Raw genomic sequence first — 6,598 nt, 5'->3', positions numbered from 1 at the left:
TATCAGGATTGGACTAACCTGAATGAGCTTGAAAGCTGTTCAAAGTAATCCTGCTCTGAAGCTTTCATACCCTTATTTCTAGCACGAACCATCCAATGCAATTGTGGAGTTGTCAAGATTCCCATATCCGTCGCAACAGCTCCAACAATTGAAGTGACACCCTTCATTTTCATTCAATTATATGTAATTAAAATCCACTCATTAAAATAAAAGATGGTAGAATTTCCCAATCATATATGATTCTCAAGGTTTTAAATTGAGGTTTTAGTTTCATCGAGTTTATTGACATTGAGGGAATAGCAGACAAATGCAGCTTATGCAACCACAATTGCGGTCGCAAATACTCCAAATACCTTGACATTGCTGCTGAAATCATAGTAGCAGGCCATTTTCTAAAATTATGATGACTCTTATACCCTCAAGGTTATAAAAAAGGGTCTGCAACAGTGATTTCAGCCACAACGTCACGATTTTTGGGGTGTTTGGTTGTCTTCAACCCAACTGTGACCAACTTGACCGCATTTGTCCACACAATGTCAAGGAGCGCAAAGAAACTGTGATTGTAATTTAAAACCTTGCTCATGCCTGTTTAGCTGCTTGAAGCAAAGCATCTCTCCACTTGGTCTCGTGTCTCTCCCCAAAAGCACTTCGACTTGCCAGTCCCCATCCACCGAGATTCCTTCTTTCTCCACGAATTCATTTATCAACTGTACATAACCACATTCGCCAAACACGGTTTCAACAAAAAAGATAGTGTGGGAAGAAATTATTAGTGTTAAGCTAACTAACCAGGAGGAGGTGTTGGGGAGAAGGGGCGTTGGCGAGGGCGTCGACGAAGGGTTCCCAATGCTGAGAGAGCATGCCGCCACTTGCGTAAGCGATTTTGACTCCATTATCGGAGACTTTGTTGTGTGAGGCGGTGATCATGAGACCAATGACGGAGCGAGTCTTGAGCGATCTAAGGGCTGCAAGGATTCCCACTCTGTACACCGTCGATTGGAGAAGTGATGCATCGGCTCTGAAGCCCCCAGTGCCGTACGATAGCTTCACTCCTTTGGGGGGCCAAAAGTGAGAAGCTGAGCTGAGAAGCAAACACTGTTGTTCTTCGTTCATGGCGGAGCACACATAGATTGCTTGTTTAGATCTTCACTCCTTTTGGTGTGTTTTGTGCAAATGTTAGTTTGTTAGAATGACTTGGGGGAATTCGAATTTGCAATCTCTTCCCCTCCCTTCTTTCTTTCCCAGCCGAGGGCTAACTTTAAATCTCCCCGTTTTGTTTTGTTTTTCAGCACCGCGATCTGGATTAGCATGGAAGCACTCGATCGATGTGGGAGCGGGCGTGATCGACGCGGATTGCAGGGGTCCCGTAGGGGTGATACTGTTCAACCATTAAGACACTGATTTTGAAGTAAAAGTTGGTGACAGGGTTGCACAGATGATAATCCAGCAGATCGTGATGCCGGAGGTTGTTGAGGTTCAGGATTTGGATTCTACACTCAGAGCTGAAGGTGGCTTCGGATCCACTGGAGTTTAGGAATAGATATAGTTTTAACAAAAAAGGGAATAAACCGCAGCCGGAAACTATTATAAGTTAATAATTTTTATTCGTTGATTTAGTTTTAATTCTTATTAATTGTTTTTTATTAGAGAAAATAAATTATGCATTCTAGTATAAATTATACACAATTTATTAATTTTATTAATTAAATAAAATAATTTAAATAATAATTTATGTTTAATAAATTTATTATTTTTTAAAATAATTATTTAAAATAATTCAAAAAATAACTTATAATAATTAGATGACGATACACACATTTTTAATCATGACATTTTCTTTTGAGAATGACATCTCAAGGTAACTAATTATTCATTATTTTTTCATTGCTATATCGAGAGGAATTTTTTAAATTTTCAAGGACATGGTGTTGTGTGTTTCCTTTACACGTTTGTGTGCGATGATGATTGCTAAAAGTTCCCCATTTTCTATGTTCTTGTATGCCAACCGCATGTGTTTGAGAAACCTCGCTTGGTATTTCTTTGTTGAATCACTCATCATTCTGTCATGAGTAATTGTGATTCATAGTTATACTTTCCATATTCTTCATGTTTGTTCTGTGGTGATAGCATTTCACATGATACATAGATCAATCCTTTCTTACGAATATAAATATTTGGTGAATGATGGATCTGCGATTCACTTTTTTCTAGCTGAGACCAAGAAGGATTTTGCACCCAAAATTATATATCCTGTTTGAGTTGCATTTTCTTGTCTTGGATATTAAAACAAGAGCCCTTATTTGCGATTGTTCATAATTTTGAACCTCTGGAAAAACCTAAAAAAAATCAAGAAAAAAAGCACGAATCTTGGAGTCATATACATATACTGTAAGCGAAAAAGGCCAATTACTATTAGCCAAGCTTCTCCTATAATATTAAGTTGTGTTAAGGTACTTCATTGCCCCAATTCCCTACATGGTAGGTGCAAAAAGTCCATCGATGTTTGGATCTGACAAAGTCTATTGGAAACATTAGAAGGGTAATCCCAGAGCAAGTTTGTCGGGTTGCACCCCTATCTGAATCCATTTTGTGACCCCTTGGTCTGCAATGAATTGACCTCTTGAGCTATTCAAAGGAGAAGGTGGGTGTGTGGATGTTGGATACCCATCTCAGGTGAAGAGGTCATAGGTCATTACATTGACAAAAGTCCAAATTGGTTGCTATGTATTGGCCTGGGAGGTTTTGCAATGGGGTGATCTGGTCAGAGCCAGCCACGGCAGCAGTCATAACAGTAATGGTGGTTTGTCAGAATACTAGTAGTCATCTTTGATGCATATGATATTGTATCTAAGTTTTGTTCTCTGAGAAATATCCAAGAGGCAATAATCAGTTACTAGGTATTGGTTTACATGCCTTTACTGTTACAGCTATGTGAATTAACTCTCAATGCCCAAACTAGGGAATAATGCATGTGTGTGACATGCCAAATTCTTTATTATAATTCTCACATTACTGGCTTCTTGTTTAACTGATCAACCGTAGAGGGGCTGGCATACTTATAGATGAGATATGATTTGCATTGTTAGACATAAAAACTGTTATGTCCTTCACGTTCACCCAACAGTTTATGATTTTGAAACAGTTAGCTTATGGCAAGGTATGAAATCCTCTACAATTACATCTTAGTCCAGAACTCGATCCTTGATATATTCATTCTTCTAAATAGAAGTTAAATTTCAGGATAAGGGAAGGTACTTCTGTTTATTATCTATGTTTTAAATAAAAAGGACTCTTGTGGGGACACTTCACTTAGACATATAAACCATTTATGTGTCTTACGCTATGGCTTATGCTTTTGGTATAGTTGGCTACTGGGTTCTTGACATGCTTCGTGAAGAAATTTTAGCATATAGGCATATCCTACTTTATCATTCACAGTACACCTTGTACTTGTCACTCATTACTTTCTTGTTGTGTCAGCGGCCAGAGTTCTCTCACCAGTCTTGCTCCACTTGAAGCTGTGCTCTTTGATATAGATGGAACTCTTTGTGATTCTGATCCACTCCACTATTATGCCTTCTGTGAGATGCTTCTAGAGGTAGTGTGTCTTTTCTTAGTAGAAAACTTTAACGCAACATATGGAAAAATAAATATATTTTTTTGTTGCAATATTCCTTTTACAGTATTTATAAATCACCATAACTAGGAACATAATCAGTAGCTATTAAAAAACTAAAGTTTCTGTGATTGTCAGATTGGTTTTAATGGAGGTGTTCCTATATCAGAGGAATTCTTTATTGAGACTGTTGATGGCAAACACAATGATGATCTAGCCTTGGTTCTCTTTCTTGGTGATCTGGAATGAGTTTTAAAGCTTGTGAATGATAAGGAAGCCATGTTCCGAAGGTAAACAATGCTTACTTTCGTGCACTTTCTCTTTCTCGACCCTTCCCCCATGTAGTCCATTTGAAGCTTCAGCCATTTCCCTGATGGATTGCCCAGATTGGCCGTAGAGCAACTGAAGCCTTTGAATGGTCTTGATAAAGTGAGGAAATGGATTGAAAATCATGGGCTGAAGAGAGCTGCAGTTACCAAAGCTCCAAGAGCAAATGCAGAACTCATGATCTCAATACTCGTTCTCTCATATTTCTTCGATGTTGTCATTATTGGTGGTGAATGTGAACATGTCAAGCCTCATCCAGACCCTTACCTGAAAGGTCTCGAAGCTCTGAAGGCATCAAAGGACCACACATTTGTTGGAAAGAAAATTGCTAGAAAATCTCAGCATTGTTAGAAAAAAAATCTCGAATTGTTAGAATTGCAGACTGATTAAATTGTTAGAAAGAAAATCTCAAATTATTTATTGGAATATTACTGCGATGCAGATATACACTTCATAATTTCATATTAGTATAGAAATGTCAAGCAGCATGCCTGCATGAACTTCACTTCTAACACAAGATTATCAGCAGACTAACCTTATCCCAGTGTCTTTAGAACCAAAGTTGTTTGGAAGAACCTTCTCTTTTTGCACATAATCAGCACCAACTCCATCATTCAGTACTCCTCCATCTTCACTGCTGTTTCGAACCTCAATAATAAAACCATTCAACAATTTCCCTAAATCTTTAAGTTTCACTCAACTAACCCCATTAGATCCATCCACGACCACTTTGTCGTTCACCCCATCAAACTTACATTTTTCAGCTGGGATCAAATCCACTAAGCACCTGATCCAATCACACAATGACCCTAAAAGGATGTGCTCATTGATGGTTTAAAAATCAATAAAAGAAAGGAACAACATGAAGCAATGTTCATCTACCACAAGAATATCAGGATTGGACTAACCTGAATGAGCTTGAAAGCTGTTCAAAGTAATCCTGCTCTGAAGCTTTCATACCCTTATTTCTAGCACGAACCATCCAATGCAATTGTGGAGTTGTCAAGATTCCCATATCCGTCGCAACAGCTCCAACAATTGAAGTGACACCCTTCATTTTCATTCAATTATATGTAATTAAAATCCACTCATTAAAATAAAAGATGGTAGAATTTCCCAATCATATATGATTCTCAAGGTTTTAAATTGAGGTTTTAGTTTCATCGAGTTTATTGACATTGAGGGAATAGCAGACAAATGCAGCTTATGCAACCACAATTGCGGTCGCAAATACTCCAAATACCTTGACATTGCTACTGAAATCACAGTAGTGAACCATTTTCTAAAATTATGATGACTCTTATACCCTCAAGCTTATAAAAAAGGGTCTGCAGCAGTGATTTCAGCCACAACGTCACGATTTTTGCGGTGTCTGGTTGTCTGCAACCCAACTGTGACCACATTAGCCACATTTGTCCACGCAATGTCAAGGAATGCGAAGAAACTATGACTGTAATTTAAAACCTTGCTCATGCCGGTTTAGCTGCTTGAAGCAAAGCATCTCCACTTGGTCTCATGTCTCTCCCCAAAAGCACTTCAACTTGCCAGTCCCCATCCACCGAGATCCCTTCTTTGTCGACAAATTCATTTATCAACTGTACATAACCACATTCGCCAAACACGGTTTCAACAAAAAGGGTAGTGTGGGATGAAATTATTGGTGCTAAGCTAACTAACCAGGAGGATGTGTTGGGGAGAAGAGGCGTTGGCGAGGGCATTGGCGAAGGGTTCCCATTGCTGAGAGAGCATGCCGCCGCTTGGGTCAACGATTTTGACTCCGTTATCAGAGACTTTGTTGTGTGAGCTGGTGATCATGAGGCCGATGACGAAGCGGGTCTTGAGCGATCTAAGGGCTGCAAGAATTCCCACTCTTTACACCGTCGATTGGAGAAGTGATGCATCGGCCCTGAAGCCCGCAGTGTCGTATGATAACTTCACTCCCTTGGGGGGCCAGAAGCGAGAAGCTGAGCTGAGAAGCAGACACTGTTGTTCTTCGTTCATGGCGGACAACACACAAATTGCTTGTTTAGATCTTCTCAATGTCTCGTTCTCTCTAGTTTATGTCCAGAGTAACAACTTACTGGAAATAAATAAATTAAAAAAAAACAAATACCCATTTTTTTTTCTAAAACATAGATAACTTTAAATTTATTTTTTGAATGTACTTTTTGCGATAAAACATTCGAGATTACGAGAAATTCACATTTGTCTTATTGTTAATGTTATGTTTCTCTTTTCTTTTCGCCTGTTCAGTTTCTTACTCCCAATATAACATATTGTCACTGTTATGTTGCGTTATGTTCCATTAATTCGTGGTAACTATTTTTCAGGTTGAGGAATTATTATAAATCGTTCCTTCTCATTTGGGTTAGACATTTTTTTACCACAGTCCCAATGGAGTTAGGATCCCAAAATACCTATCACTTAGGTCCAAACTACTTTGGAAATACACACACATAATAATAATACTATGTATGTATCGGTTTACTTGGGAATGTTGTGTTAAGTTGCATCGTTTTCCCAGTTCTGGCATAATAATCTATGATACTACTAATAGTTTGGCTGTGTATAAAACAACTGATTCTACTTTTAAGGAAGAACAAATTGGATGGGTTAGTTGGAAAGAAAAGATTTTTTATGCCAAATGCTTTTGGC

General features: G+C 38.4%; 1 non-coding gene and 2 pseudogenes across 1 annotated transcript; 1 reads left to right on the top strand and 2 right to left on the bottom strand.

Annotated features, from left to right (window-relative positions):
- Window positions 1-354: 354 nt before the first annotated feature.
- MIR9737 (microRNA MIR9737) lies at window positions 355-467 on the bottom strand. Its single transcript, NR_126774.1, has one exon. It is a non-coding gene; the product is annotated as a microRNA MIR9737 (primary transcript).
- Window positions 468-1,826: 1,359 nt separating this feature from the next.
- Window positions 1,827-4,294, top strand: LOC100807635 (haloacid dehalogenase-like hydrolase domain-containing protein Sgpp; annotated as a pseudogene).
- Window positions 4,295-4,437: 143 nt separating this feature from the next.
- On the bottom strand, window positions 4,438-5,284 carry LOC100806564 (phosphoacetylglucosamine mutase-like; annotated as a pseudogene).
- Between the last annotated feature and the right edge of the window lie 1,314 nt (window positions 5,285-6,598).

This window comes from Glycine max, chromosome 16 (genome assembly GCF_000004515.6).
Source record: "Glycine max cultivar Williams 82 chromosome 16, Glycine_max_v4.0, whole genome shotgun sequence".
NCBI lineage: Eukaryota > Viridiplantae > Streptophyta > Magnoliopsida > Fabales > Fabaceae > Glycine > Glycine max.
Note: the sequence above shows the minus strand (reverse complement) of the source record. Positions and strands in the feature narration are given on the sequence as shown.